Below are 15,177 nucleotides of genomic sequence, written 5' to 3'. Positions count from 1 at the left end.
CTGCTGCCCTGGCTCTTTAGGTGAACAGGATCCAGGCTGGGCTGTTAGTGTGATGGATACTGGGCTCAGGAAAGCCATTAGGTTGGACAGTTGCTAGATTCTTTAGTGGAAAAGGTGTTAAAAGATTTATTAAAGCTCTCTATTGTTTTACCTATTTCGAGCTACCAGGCTTATGCTGCTGGAAGGCATCTTCTGATTATCCAAAGAGTAGATTTTCACTGCTGATGGGGATATATTATTTGATATTTATTGCCTAATTTATTTCTGGACCATTATCTGGAATGTGCAATTGCAGGGGTTTGTTTTATGAGGTTTTTTTTGATTTATGAAATACAAGAAGGCTTCTGTTGTTCTGGGAATATGAATGCACAGAAGGAACCTTTTGGGCTGGGGAAGGAGCTGCTGCTAATTAAAATGCTGCTTTATCCTCACTTTGTCTCATGCTTTGTGCTCTTTCAAATTGTCTAAGATGCCTCTTAATAGAGCCTGGTGTTAAACTGCTGGAACATGTCAGCTGAACACAGTTTGGTTCCATTTTGGTTTGGTTAGGGAACAACCATTCCTTCCTCTTCTTTCTGTTCAGTTTTTGGGGGGATATTTAGGTTTGTGACTTGGGCAGATGATTTCCTATTCCCTTTGACCCCATGACAATGAGACTTTGGGAAGAAACTTGTCACAAGCTTCCACGAAATCCAAACATAATTCAGGTTTTTTTTTTTTTTATATTGTATTTTCTCATTCATCATCATCCTCAAAGAACCTCATGTGGGAGGCAGGTTGTCTGCACAAAAACCTCCCTGATCTTTCTGGTGCAGTTTTTTTATCAGCTGCTCAGCTCTGCACCACCCTAAATCCCTCTGGCAGCCTGTCCAAACATCCCCATTGTCCTTCCCACCTTTCATTCCCACATTGGCCTCAGATCTGTGTTCAACAGTGGCAAAGCAAATAAACAGGGAAAAATCTGGTGTTGACCAGAGAGCTTTTCCTCTTTGAGTCACAGGCAGAGCAAAAGGAGCCTCTAAGCCACGTTCCCACTGGCCAAACACAGACTTCACACACAAAGAATTCCTCCTGAAGCTGTTCAGCCCTAAGCTCAGTCCTGGGTTTTTGTTACAAGACACTTCCAGGGGGTAGGAGAGGTTTCTGAACGTGGCACAGTAACATTTGACCACCTAATTACCCAGGAGCCTTGGTGGGGTGGTGTTGGGTGGTTCCTTTCTGGATGCTACTTCAGGAGCTGGTTATTTTTTTCCTCCAAACCAGAAAGCCAGTGGTTACCAATAGCATTTGGGTTTGTTGCAGTGCAATTACTGAGTAGAAGGGCCAGGACTTGCATTTCTGTGGTGCCAGCCTATATGTAAAGGCTCAGCCTTTGGAATCTTTGGGATCCTTCAGGGGTTTTTAGCTTAAGGAAAGCAATAGTGCTCTAGCAGGGGAAGGAAAAGCCAATCCCTCAGTCTTGTTCAGGACAATTGTTATTCTGAGAGTTTTCTGTGGCATCTTTTGGCTGCTGAGCCAGGGCTCCAGCAAGGAGGAGCTGCCCCAGGATCCATGGAGCCTCTTCCAGAGGAACCAGTGTGTGTGGGGGCTGCTCAGGTCCAGGAACGTGGGGATTTTTTCCCTGATTTTGCTAATTCCTTGAGTTTTAAGCTTGGAAGTTACTGCTCCATAGGTTCCATAGGGGTAACAGCTGGTGAGATGGAATCAGGAGCCCCATGGGCTTCTGTGGGCAGGATCCCTGTGGAGCTGACAAGCTCCATCTCTGCCTTTGTGGGATGCTGGGTATTTGGCAGGTTTTGCCCAGTAGATGTGTCATGTTTCTTGTCAGCTTGAGCTCAGTGTTTCCCAGATCCCCAGGGGAGCTGAATGGCCAGTTTAAGTTGCTCCCAGCCAGGTTTTATTCCCCATGTCCAGCTGTTCAGCAATCTCACTGTGACAAGGGCTGGGCTGTGTTTCCAAAAGTGACTCAAGATGCTGCTGTTTCTAGCTGTGTCCCTTTAAGACACCTTAAAAGAATTTATGGTTGTGCTTTTTCCTGCAAGCCAGCTCTTAATTTTTTTTTAAATTAAATTTTATTTAAAAAAAAACCTTATCCCTTTGCTCAGGAGCAGAAGTGGCTCTGTGGCTGCATCCCCAGCACAAGGTGCAGGGCTCTGGGGAAGAACACCCCAGATACTGATGCCTCAGCCCTAACTACAGCCTGATCCAGGGAGCACCCAGTTTTGGCTAGTACAGCTCCTAAAAAAGCAAAGCCCTTGCTGGTGTGTGGTGTGCACAGCACTTCATGCACATTTAATAGCGGGGATGGTATAAAATGCTACTCTTACAGGACTTGCTAATTTCTTGGCACCAACTATAATGAGATAAAATGTACATAAATATGGATTAAACTCTATATCATTCTGTTAGCCAGCACGATGGTGGCAAGGTTCATTAAAGGGAGTTACTCATTTTCAGTAACTTGCAGCAATGTGCTGTATTTTCTTTTTGAGAAATATAGTTCAAATATTCATAAACCTGTGGAGCATGCCATTTATTAGGCTCCCATTCCTCTCTGCTCTCCTGAAGTGTATTTAATGGTCCTGATTTTCTTTTGAAGTTCCTGCACTGTTTGAAAAAAGCTTTTTTTGTGCAAGGTGAGGCTCTTTCCTACCCTGACCTGCAGACACAAAATGATGGTGTTGCCACAAATGAAAAAGGGAAGCATCTCACAGGTCAGCTGGAAAATGAGGAGGTACTGATAGTGGGATAGAAGAAGTGTTTCTGATAGTGGGATAGAAGCTGTGTTTCTGATAGTGGGATAGAAGCAGTGTTTTTTCCCCTCTATTGGTTCTGGTTGGTGAGAACTGCAGCTCAAGTGGGACTCAGGGGGATGGCTCAACCCTCCCTCCCAATTAATTGAGGCCATCAAGGGTCACTGGCACCTGAGCCTCGTGGGAGGCTGATGAAGGACTTGTCCATAGCTTGTCCTGTGTGTCTGAAGTGCCAGGGAGGAGCCAGAAGTGGTGGGGAGGGTGACCCTGAGCATGCTCCAGCACCCACAGCCACCTTGGTGCTGGGAGAGGGCAGGAGCTGCTGGTGCTGACAGAGTTCAAGTCCTCTCTGCAAAGCATTTTCATTTTCAGGCTGTCCTCAGCAGAGGCTTCATCCCCAGCTGCATCTCCAGCACCCTCTGGGTGGGGAATCTGCAAAATGAGGCCTCTCCCCATGGTACCCATCAGGTTGTGGTGCTGGGAGAGCTGCAAAGGGGCTCTGCTGCCACCACCCCCATCCCTCTCTGACCCAGACACATCACCCTCTGGCCAGGGAGTCAGAAAACTTGATTGCAGATAGGAGGTGGGGAGCATTGTCAGCATTATTTAAGGGATTAATAACTGGGAGTTGGTGATTTGTGGTTGTCTGCTGAAAATTCCCCTCCCTCCATCATCTCTAACTTCATGGACAGGACAGCATCCCTGGGGCAGTATTTTACAGGGTGCATTTCTAACCTAGTTTGGGCATAAAAAGGGGATGATTTGTATGAAGTAAGATAAGTAGTTAAAATGACAAGGCTTTCAGAGACATGGGTGCCCTCTCCCAGCTGACCTGTGGTGGGAGCCACTCTTCTTCTTCCATTCTTGACTTTTTGGGCATTTTTTTCTCCCCCTCTTTATCCGTGAGTAGAGAGAAACTCTTGGCAGTGCTACAGCCACAGCATCCGTCCCTCCATCCATGGCTCAGAAATGCCTCCTCTGCATTTCCAGATCCTGGTGGCTGGGGCAGCTGGACAGAGCTTCCCTTGTTGTGCTCTGCTGTGCCAGCTGCTGAGGGTGCTTGGATTTGTGTCAAGGAAAGGGATCCTATCCCAGATGGAAACGTTTCCAATTGCTGTAGAACTGGTGCAGTGCGTGTGCAGTGGGTGGGGTGGGAAGTGAGAAGAATTCCCTAAAAGAAGGGTGGGTATAGTTTTTGTTAATATATTTGTTATTTTTTTTTTTAATAATTTCCAACGAGCAGTAGTAACTGGCCAGCAGAATGAATTGTGTGTGATTGCATACAGGAAACCAGAACCTGCTTAACCCCCTCCCTGCCTGATGCTTGCTGTGACATTGTCCCCACTGAAGAATGACCCAGGGGGGCACCCTGAGCCCTTGTTGGCCCTTGCAGTGCCCTCCAGCCCAGCTTCTCTGGGGCAATATTTTGCTCTCTGGGCCATCTCTGCTCTTCTCAGAAGCAACCAAAGCATTTTGCCAACAAGCTGAAAATTCCCTTGCAATGTGGGTGCTGCCCAGAGCCCTTGGGTGCTGCTGGTCTGAGGGAGAAGCCCTGGCTCTGGGAAGTGTCTGGGAGCAAGGAGAAGGCAGCCTGGGCAGGGACTTTGCCCCTGTCTGGTTGATGATTAACTCAGGAGCTGTGGGTGATGTTTGGTTACTTCTAAGCAGTGATCAGCTGGTGTTTGGTCAACTGGAGTTTGGCCACCAGTGCTTTAAATGACCTTACTGGGATTGTACTGGAGACTTGGGTATTGGGATGAATGCTACAAATGGCAAAAGCAGCCTGAAAGAGCATGGGGTGGTGGGTGGCATTATCATAGAATGATAGAATGGGCTGGGTTGGAAGGGACCTCAGAGCTCATCAAGTCCAACCCTTGATCCACTCCCCCCGTGGTTCCCAGCCCATGGCACTCAGTGCCACATCCAGGCTCTTTGGAAAGATCTCCAGACACGGAGAATCCACTACTTCCCTGGGCAGCCCATTCCAATGCCTGATCACCCTCTCCAGAAAGAAATTCTTTCTCATCTCCAACCTAAACCTCCCCTGGCACAACTTGAGACCCTGCCCTCTTGCCTTGCTGAGAGTTGCCTGGGAAAAGAGCCCAACCCCCCCCTGGCTCCAACCTCCTTTCAGGGAGTTGTAGAGAGTGATGAGGTCTCCCCTGAGCCTCCTCTTCTCCAGCCTCAACACCCCCAGCTCCCTCAGCCCTTCCTCACAGGAATTCTGCTGGATCCCTTCACAGCCTCCTTGCTCTTCTCTGGACCTGCTCCAGCACCTCAATCTCCTTCCTGAGGGGCTGAGGGGCCCAGAACTGGACACAGGACTCAAGCTGTGGCCTCCCCAGGGCTGAGCACAGGGGCAGAATCCCTTCCCTGGATCTGCTGGCCACGCTGTTCCTGAGCCAGCCCAGGATGCCATTGGCCTTCTTGGCCACCTGGGCACACTGCTGGCTCCTCTTCAGCTTCCTGGCAATCCAGACTCCCAGCTCCCTTTCTGCCACTCTGTGCCCAGCCTGGAGCTCCCCATGGGGTTGTTGTGGCCAAAGTGCAGGACCCGACACTTGGAATGTTGAACCTCATCCCGTTGGAATCAGCCCAACTCTCCAGTCTGTCCAGGTCCCTCTGCAGAGCCCTCCTGCCTTCCAGCTGATCCACACTCCCCCCCAGCTTGGTGTCAGCTGGGAATTTGCTGATGATGGACTCAATCCCCTCATCTAAATCATCAATAAAGATGCTGAACAGAACTGGGCCCAACACTGATCCCTTCCTCCTCCTCTGCCAGCTTGGGTTCATTTGGGTTTGGGGCTGCTTGGCTCACACTTGGTACATAGCAAGCTCTGTGTTGTCTGTGACCCTCCGGGGATGCAGGTTGGTCTCAGGTGATGCAGGGACCTTCGTCCTCCTCCTCCTGCTCCCAGGCACCATGGAGACATCAGCTGAGGGTCATGAGGATGCTTCCTTAGCAGGTGTAGTGTGTCCAGCAGATGTTTTCAGCTGGAATGCTAAAAGGCTCTACAGGAAACCCTGACACTGAACTTCCCTTAAACACAGGAGCTGCAAATTCCTGTGGGCAGCCAAGTGTGTACCAGACATTTGGTGATTTCTGCTCCATAGCTCTGGGCCGTGCACAGGACTGTCACCTGGGTGGTGGTGGCCATCAGAGTTGCTGCCACACCTCTAGAAATGTACATTTTTAGGCTCTCAATCCTGGAAATCTTTTCCCTGTTCTGTTTATGTGGATATGAAAACTGCCCTGGAATAATCTGGTGGGCTGTGAATCTTTCTGGCTGCCTGTCAGGAGGGGATTTGGTGCTCTCAGGGCTGGATCTCCCCATCAGATCCCCATCTCAGCCATCTCAGTTGCATGCCCTAGAGCAGACACCCACCTTCACCCAAGGGTTTCAGGGCTGGGTTCTCCACCAGGAGCTGCTTTCCAGCATCAGTCTCCCCCTCCTCTGCTTCCCCAGACTTTGCAGCATGGAGCAGGTGAGGACCAGCACCAAGAAACCCTGGGGGGGATTTCCTGCAGTTTGTAAACCTGCTCTTGATTTTGGGGACCACGAAGGGGAGGTGCAGGAGGGTCCTTGTCCAAGCAGAGGAGATGGGAAGATCATGCCCTCAGGTGGAGCAGGAGCTGGTGGCCCTTTGGTACCCACTGCAGCAGAGACTTTGAGCTGTGCTGTGGCAAATTCTCTCCCTTTCCTTTTTTTCCCCCTTTCCTTTTTTCCCCCCCTTTCCTTTTTCCCCCCTTTCCTTTTTTCCCCCTTTCCTTTTTTCCCCCTTTCCTTTTTTTCCCCCTTTCTTTTTCCCCCCCCTTTCCCTTCTCCTCTCCTGACAAATCTGGTCTGTTTATGGATGTTCAGCTTCTCAGTGGAGTGGAAAGAGCCAGAAATGTTCATTCTGGGAACCTTGTCTTCCCCACCCCCCCCCCCCTCTTGGCTGCTTTCCCCAGTATTTTTCCAAGGGGTCATGTTAAGGGGTATTATATTTCAGATCAAACAAGTTTGGGCAGGATCTTTCGTAACTCCCATGGCCTGGATGGGAGAATTCAGGGCCCTAAATAGCAATGGGAGAGTTTGAATGTGTGAGGAATGAGGTATTGATCAGGACATGGATAAATGTGTATCCTTACTGTGGATGAAATTGATTTTCCTTTACCTTTGTGACTTGTTTGAGCTCTCCTTGCTGTAATTTTAGACCAGATTGGGGAGAAAAGGATTTTTTTTTTTCAATTTTTCCTTGAAAAAATGGTGAGTGGAAAAACATTATCCAGGCTGTCTCTCCATCCAGGGGAGGAAACCAGATTCTTTTGAGTGACCCAGGAGTTTTTGGGTGTTTTTTGCCGAATACCTGGTTTCATTTGAGCCCCTCAATGTTTTTCCTTTATCATGTTTATTGACTGCTTGAGACTTAATGATACTTTGAGCATCCTCACCTTGGCTGAGAGATGTCACCAGGCAAAGTCAGACTTTGTGTCTTGATGCTCAATTAGTGCAGCTCCCATCACTTGAGGTTAATTCCTTCATGTGCTTTGGGAAAGGAAGGAAATGTATCCAGGTAATATCACTTCAGGGAGTCTTGGAATAAAAGGACTTTATTTGGTTTCTAATGAGCTCTTCTGTTGCTTTGGTAAAATCTTCTGCAGATTTCTGAGCCCCTTGGAGCAATGTTTGAGGAGACTGTCCCAAAGCCAAATGCTTTTGTTAGAAAGAATAATTAACATTTCTTGAAACACATTAATGTGTGGGTGGAACCACGTGCAGCAGAATGGAGGAAAAAAAGGCAAACTGTCAGCCTGAAAATGCTGTCACAGCCAAATTCCACAGACCTCAGCACTTGGGTTCATTCTCCATGGCATCTTCTCTATGGAACAGTCAAATAAATAGGGAGGGGGTGGGGGTGAAGCTGTAGGAAGCTGAGATTTTTATTTTATTTTTTTTGAGAGGCAGAGATGAACTGGAACATCTGGAACATGGCCCCTTGAAACATCTCACCTGGACACAAACATCCTGGGGGTCCTGAGCCTGGGGTCCTGCTGGGCTCTTGCTCAATCCATCCTCTGCCTTTGGGCAGTCACTTATTGGAAGGGAAATGTTAATTTTTCACAGCAAATAACCAGTGCACAATAAAAGCTGTGGTTTTGGCCAGGTCTGCTCCTCACACCCCCACCTCTCACCCACTCTTGGTCTCTTCTGAGTGTCCCATGTTTGGAGAAGCTCCAAGGGACTGAGGCTGGGAGGTCCTGGATCTGGTTCTGGATCTGCTTTAGAAACCAGAGGCTTCTCCTCTCCCTCCCCTGCTTCTTCATGGGGAAAGCTACAGGGGAAAAAAAACAACCCCCCAAAAATCCCAAATAAACATCTCAGACTGTTTTGTTCCACTGGCTGTCAGAATGGGCTGCTTGTCTCTTCTTGGAGGGCTTCCAGATAGGGTTGGGTTTGTTTTGTTTTTTTTTTTTCCCCTTCAGAAATTAATTATTCCTTCAGAAACTCCCACCTGCCTGCTGTGGATGTTGGTATTGCTCATGCTCCAGGCATAGAAAGGACTGGAAAACTCTGAGAAACATCCCAGAGCTCAGGGCATGAGGTTGATGGGTGCACAGGGATACTGTTGGGTGCTACAGATGAGGCAAGAACCCAGGATCTTAGGGCTGGGCTGGGTCTGCAGGGCTGGTGGGGAGCAATTTGCTTTGAGTAAGTTTAAGAAAACTCCTCTGGACACATCCCAGGTTGAGGCTGGGATGAGCAAGATCCCCCAAAACTATCTGTAAGGGGAGTGTAATTTTTTCAAGTATTGATATCCCTTTGGAAAAATGTGAATGTTTCTCTTGGGGAAAAGATAGCTGGGGTATTTCCAGCTCTTGTGGACCTTTCCTTGCCTGGCTTCAGCCCTGGCAGAGGAGGGAGCTGGGCTGAGAGCAGCTCCCTTGCCCTCTGTGTTTGGCAGCTCCAGTTAATGAGCCTCAGATGGTGATGCTGCCACCAGCTCATTTACTTTCCTTCTTAATGGTGTGTGTGGAAGTGAGACATTCTCCTCTTTGACATCCTCCTCTTCCTACTAATTACGTATTAAAGTGTAATCATGGTAGCAAGAAAGCAGCCTTAATGTGCTCTGGGTAAAGCTAATGGCATGGACACAGAGCACTTAGTTGCATTTGTCAAGGTTTTCTATTCCAGGCTCATTGTGAGTAATTTTAGGAATTTCTGAGCCAGGGGGGACTTGGTGGATATTTGCAGTTGTTCCTGCTAATGAGTAAGGTTTGTGTGTGGGAGAGGCTGATTTAGCTGTGGTGGTTTCTCCCTGGCTAGGAGCTCATGGGGATTTCACAGCCTCTTATTGAAGTTTAGGATGTGCCAGTGGGTTGTAGGAGGCAGCAGTTTGCATGTTCTGCTGGCATTTCCCATCCTAACCCCAGGGCAAGCTTCATTTTTCTTGCCTAAATTTTTTGCCTTATAGGTTGGAGATGAGAAAGAATTTCTTTCTGGAGAGGGTGATCAGGCATTGGAATGGGCTGCCCAGGGAAGTAGTGGATTCTCCGTGTCTGGAGATCTTTCCAAAGAGCCTGGATGTGGCACTGAGTGCCATGGGCTGGGAACCACGGGGGGAGTGGATCAAGGGTTGGACTTGATGAGCTCTGAGGTCCCTTCCAACCCAGCCAGTTCTAGGATTCTATGAAATGTTGATCATAGAATCATAGAGTAGGCTGGGTTGGAAGGGACCTCAGAGATCATCGAGTCCAACCCTTGATGCCAGCTGCTGATGTAAAGCACCATCTCCCTAAGTCTCTCCATGTGGGAAAGCTCATTTTCCAGCTCTTTATTTCTCCCACTTGCCACCTCCAAGATCCCCCTGGTTCTGGGCAGCTCTAGAGCATCTCTCAGCCTTGAAACCCAGGGAGAATCTCAAAGCTGCATTGCTGGCAGTGATGTACCTGAGCCTAAAGGGGTTCCACAGCTCTCTGAGGGGAAAAGGCTACTTGGTCTTCCAAACCAATGGGCTGTAAAGATTTTTTTGGGAAAAAAAAAATAAAAAAAATTGAATTTATTTCTTTCATGCGGAAATAGTGCTTCTGTCTCTGTACACAGAGATTTATCAAAAGGAGCTCTGTGCTCCAGCAGCAGAGCTGAGCTCACAGTTGGTTGCAGATGGGAACTGAGCTGGGTCTCACTTCCAGCAGATGTGAAGAACCATTGTGCAGCATCAGTCTATCCTGAAACCCCATCCAGCGGTTCTGCTCCCAGCCTGGAAGCTGGATTTTGCACAACAAACTTAATTCTTCTTGGAAAAAATGAATTTCCTGGCTCCTGGAAATAATACGATGAAGCTGGCTGGGAGGGCTCTGCCTGTGGGCACCCCAGTGTTGGGCACAGGGTCCCCCAGTTTGTCCTGGTTTGGGCCAGGATTAAGGTGGTTTTCTTGTCTTGTATTTTTGCCAGGGAGCTGCTAGAGATGAACCCCCAGCATGCAGGACTCTTGGGGTTTGGGTTGGTTTTCAGCTGGGGTGTTTTATCCCATTATAGTAGGTGCTGGTGGGGAAGCTGATTTTAAGGATTTTCAGCTAATGAAGCAATTTGGGGTGTTCTGATTTTTTGTAGACAGCTCCTCTGCAGGGATCTGATTTTTGAGACTGAGTGAGATAAGACTTGGGATGTTTGGATCATGCACAGAGATTTAGCAGTCACCAGGAGAGGCTGTGGCAGGACCTTGATCTGAATGGATTGGCCTGAAAGTGGAAAAAAAAACCCCAACCCTGTTGACCTTGATGGTAAAGAAGGAAGTTGGGTCAGGGTCATTAGTCTGGATTTGATCTAAATATGAAGTTTTATTTAAAAACATCCATGCACAGAAAAATCTCCAGTTGGGAAGTGGATAAACTTTTTGGGTTAAATCCAACCTGCAGGGATCCATGTGAAGGACTCTTGCCTGGAGGCCTCACTTGACTCTGTTTGCTCAGCCCTTTGCCTCCATCAGCCAAGTCCCAGTGTGTGCTCTGCCTCCCACCCTTGCTGCTTTTCATAATATTGTTCTAATTATTGGAGTGTGAAGAATTGACTCTTCAGATGCCTCTTGGCAAATTCCATTTGTGCATTGATGAAATTTCCCATTAGCAGGGGCCACGTTCAGCCCATCCTCAGATCCAAAGTTTTCCTCCCCCCTTCCTGGGCAAACGGGGACACAGGAGTTCTGGGGTGGGTTGGGAAGGGGAAGTGTCAATGGGAGATGAAAAAGGGATTAAAATGAGGGATTTGGGGAGGACTAAGGGTTAAACCTCATCTGCCAAGGTCCTGCTGGTGGGTGTTTTCACAGTGCTGTTTCTCCTGATGAGCTGCCAGATGTAATTTTTTGGGGTGGCTTTTGGGACATCCCTGCTGTCCCTCGAGGAAGGGATTTGTTGGCTCTGCTGGGACCTTCTGCTCCCTGGCTGGGTGCAGGGGCTTGCAGAAAAGTCTTGTGCCTGAGCAGTCATCTGGTGGATGTGGCAGAGGATTCAGGCTGGGGGGCTGGTGTGCTCTCATAGTGTGTTTAATGCTTTTAAACCCAACCCTCTGGGGTTGTTTCTGTGGGAGCACTTGAGGAATGTTTGGGTTTTGGGTTTGGTTTTTTTTTTCAGTTGTGAGGAGTTTAAAATTTGAGAATAAATCTGAAAGCTGAGTTAGCAAATAATTGGAAGGTTCTCAGGACTTTCAGGAAAATGCCAGAGAGGAGATTTTTCTTTATAACATTAGAGACTGGGCTGCTTTGGGCCCTCTCCTGGTTCCAGAGTGCTTGTGGTAGGTGCACACAGCAGGTTCATGCTGTGAAATTACAGGTTGCTTCTCTCTGAGTTTCCCTCCTCAAAAGCTTGGGCAAACTTGGGAGCTGGACCAGCAGCTCCTGGACTGGGGAGCAGGGATGGGTAGGTTGGAAGCATGGCTTTCCCTGGGCTTGTGTGTGTTGTGCTCCTCTCCAGAGCCAGGGACATCCTCCCTCACATCCACAGACATTTTTGGGTACATGAAGGGGTTTAAGTGCCCCTTGAAGGGGTTTTTGACACCTCCCCTGGCTTCTCCTAATGTGCTGCTGCTTGGTCAGTGGCTCTCAGAAGAGCAGTTGCCCTCCAGAGGAGCAACAGAGCCTGAATGTTCACCCCCTTATCACCCTGTTTTGTCAGCTCATCACTTTTAATCCTGATTCTGGGAGAATCTGAAGAGTCAGGGAAGGTGAAGCAAACCTGCCCTGGAGCAGGCTGAGGAGAAACTGGTCAGGGATACAGCAGGAATCATAGAATCACAGAATCATAGAATGGGCTGGGTTGGAAGGGACCTCAGAGCTCATCAAGTCCAACCCTTGATCCACTCCCCCCGTGGTTCCCAGCCCATGGCACTCAGTGCCACATCCAGGCTCTTTGGAAAGATCTCCAGACACGGAGAATCCACTACTTCCCTGGGCAGCCCATTCCAATGCCTGATCACCCTCTCCAGAAAGAAATTCTTTCTCATCTCCAACCTAAACCTCCCCTGGCACAACTTGAGACCCTGCCCTCTTGTCTTGCTGAGAGTTGCCTGGGAAAAGAGCCCAACCCCCCCCTGGCTCCAACCTCCTTTCAGGGAGTTGGAGAGAGTGATGAGGTCTCCCCTGAGCCTCCTCTTCTCCAGCCTCAACACCCCCAGCTCCCTCAGCCCTTCCTCACAGGAATTCTGCTGGATCCCTTCACAGCCTCCTTGCTCTTCTCTGGACCTGCTCCAGCACCTCAATCTCCTTCCTGAGGGGCTGAGCGGCCCAGAACTGGACACAGGACTCAAGCTGTGGCCTCCCCAGGGCTGAGCACAGGGGCAGAATCCCTTCCCTGGACCTGCTGGCCACGCTGTTCCTGAGCCAGCCCAGGATGCCATTGGCCTTCTTGGCCACCTGGGCACACTGCTGGCTCCTCTTCAGCTTCCTGGCAATCCAGACTCCCAGGTCCCTTTCTGCCACTCTGTGCCCAGCCTGGAGCTCCCCATGGGGTTGTTGTGGCCAAAGTGCAGGACCCAGCCCTTGGAATGTTGAACCTCATCCTGTTGGGATCATCCCAACTCTCCAGTCTGTCCAGGTGCCTCTGCAGAGCCCTCCTGCCTTCCAGCTGATCCACACTCCCCCCCAGCTTGGTGTCATCTGCAGATTTGCTGATGGATGGATGGGCTGTGGGCAGGGATGCTCAGCTTCAGGCTCTGTTTTCAGATGCAATGCTCAGAGCCCTGGCTGCAGATGATTGGGGCTGGTGGGTCACATCCTTGGACAATGCTTTTGGGAAGCAGTGTTTTGTTGTGTCAGGCCCAGGAGATGTTGGGTTCAGTGATGTCCCAGTTCCACCCAGCACAACCTGCAGCAGACACCTCTGTTTGCACCAGGTGCTGGCAGGGCTTTTACTCAGCCCCAAACCATCTCACCCCAGGTTCCTTGTTCCTCCCAGGTACTTCTCGAGCTCTGTCTTGCCACAGAAAGGCTCCTAAAGAGGTTGAGATTGATGAAAATGAGTTGCAGCAAGTTCCTGGGTGTGTGTGAGCTGTCTGAAGGACAAGCAGCTCCGTGGATTTGTGTGGTTCTGCTCTATTTCTGGCTCCATTAAATCCCATTTTTACCCTTGTCTCTTCTGAAACATAAATGAGTAAATGCTATAACAAGGGAACACTTAAAGCAAAATGAAGCATGACTGTATATAGGAGTGACCCAGGGAAAAGAAAGGTCAGGTAAGAGGCATTACCTGGTGCAGTGTTCAGTAAAGGGTGTCAGGGGGTCATTTAGCATCCTGGCTTAGCCATGTGTTTAGTAAAGGTGGTCAGAGGAGAGAGAGAAGAGATAAAAATATGTAGAGGGAAATTTTCCTTTCCTGTCTGTTTTCTGGGCAATGCAGCAGGTGAAGTGGAAGGGGGATTTTGGTACTGAGGAGTATCTGGGGTGCAGGTGGTATTTGGGGGGGGAAAGAAGTGTTCCCTGCTTTGAGGTGGGGGAAAGAAGGAAAGGAAAGGGGAAAGAAGAGAAAAGGGGAAGGGAAGGAAAAAGGGAGGGGAAGGGAAAGAAAAAGGGAAGGGAAAGAGAAAAGGGAGGGAAGGAAAAAGGGAAGGGAAGGAAAAAGGGGAAGGGAAGGAAAAAGGGAAGGGAAGGAGAGAAAAGGCAAAGGGAAGGAAGAAGGGAAGGGGAGAAAAGGGGAAGAGAAGGAAAGGAAAAAGGGAAGGGAAGGAAGAAGGAAAGGAAAGGAAAAAGGAAAGGAGCTGAAGTGCAGCTCTTTGCAGCATGACCCTCCTGGTGCCTCTCTTGGAGCTGTTTGCTTTCCTGCTCCTTGGTGTGTGCTGAGCAAACCTCCCTCAGAACATTCCTGCAAAGCTCCTGTGGGTTTGTCAGCCCTTTGCAGTTTGCTGCCTCAGCTGAGGTTTGGGTGCTGGGCCTGGGTGCTGCTCCATTGCCCAGCCTGGGGCTGGTGGTGTCTGCTGGAGGCAAAGACATGGAGAAGGAAAATGTCCAGAGTTACTTAAAAAAAAAAACCAACCCAGGAGTGTGCTGGAGAGAAGTTGGTGTCTCCTTCAGGCAGCACCTACTGCATGGGGCTGGGAAGGAGGTTCCTGCAGGGATGATGGATGGAATGGATGGATGGTGGATGGAATGATGCCTTTCAAGGCTTTGCCTGGCATGTGGCTGCATCACCACCAGCCCCAGCAGGTTTCTGCCTGTTGTTGGCTCTGTCCCTGCCCATTTCCCTCCCTAAAGATCTCCAGGTATTCACCCAAGTGTGGGAATGCATCCAAACGATGTCAGGAAGAAGCAGCAGTGTTGAGAAATCCTTCTGTATGGCAGGAACCAAGTGAATGGGGATTTGGCTAAGAGATTAACTGAGGGATTCTTCTCTTTTTGCTTTTTATGCCATGAAATTCCCTTCCCTGAGCCTGAGAGAATTGCTCTTCAGGTCTGCACCACTGGGGGAGGTGCAGTAATAAAACCATTTAAATTCTCCTTTGTGTTTTGGAGGGATGGTGATAATTCCCCTGGTGCCAAGGCTTATTTTGCTTTGTTAATACCTGGGTTTGAACAGTTCCCTTTCTTCCTTGCCTTGCTCAGGACTGGGGTTTTGCAAAGCTCTCTTCTCCAGGAGGTTGTGTGCTCACCCCACGTGGAGTCGACAAGGGCTGAACTTCAAAGTGAAGCATGTGAATAAATATTATCCTGACTTGAGGCTGGTATTTATTCTTTTTCTTCCGAAACAAAACAAATTCAAACATGCCTTCTCAAGACTTTGGAATTAATCATTCTCTCTCTCTCTTTTTTTTACCACTGTGGCAGTGGCAGAACTTTCCTATTTATTCTGCTTTGCTCAGATGATGACCTTATCTGCTTTTCTCGTGTCTATGGGCTTTGCTGACTTGCAGCCATATTAATTTTGGTTTAATTTGGGGAGGGAAACCCTGCAGCCAGC

At 49.0% G+C, this 15,177-nt stretch overlaps 1 protein-coding gene across 1 annotated transcript in view; it reads left to right on the top strand.

Moving 5' to 3' along the window:
* VAV2 (vav guanine nucleotide exchange factor 2) overlaps positions 1-15,177 on the top strand; it is a 134,252-nt gene that overhangs the window by 31,377 nt on the left and 87,698 nt on the right.

This window comes from Calypte anna, chromosome 17 (genome assembly GCF_003957555.1).
Source record: "Calypte anna isolate BGI_N300 chromosome 17, bCalAnn1_v1.p, whole genome shotgun sequence".
In the NCBI taxonomy this organism is placed as follows: domain Eukaryota; kingdom Metazoa; phylum Chordata; class Aves; order Apodiformes; family Trochilidae; genus Calypte; species Calypte anna.
The sequence above is the reverse complement of the archived record's forward strand: the minus strand, read 5'-3'. Positions and strand labels throughout refer to the sequence as shown.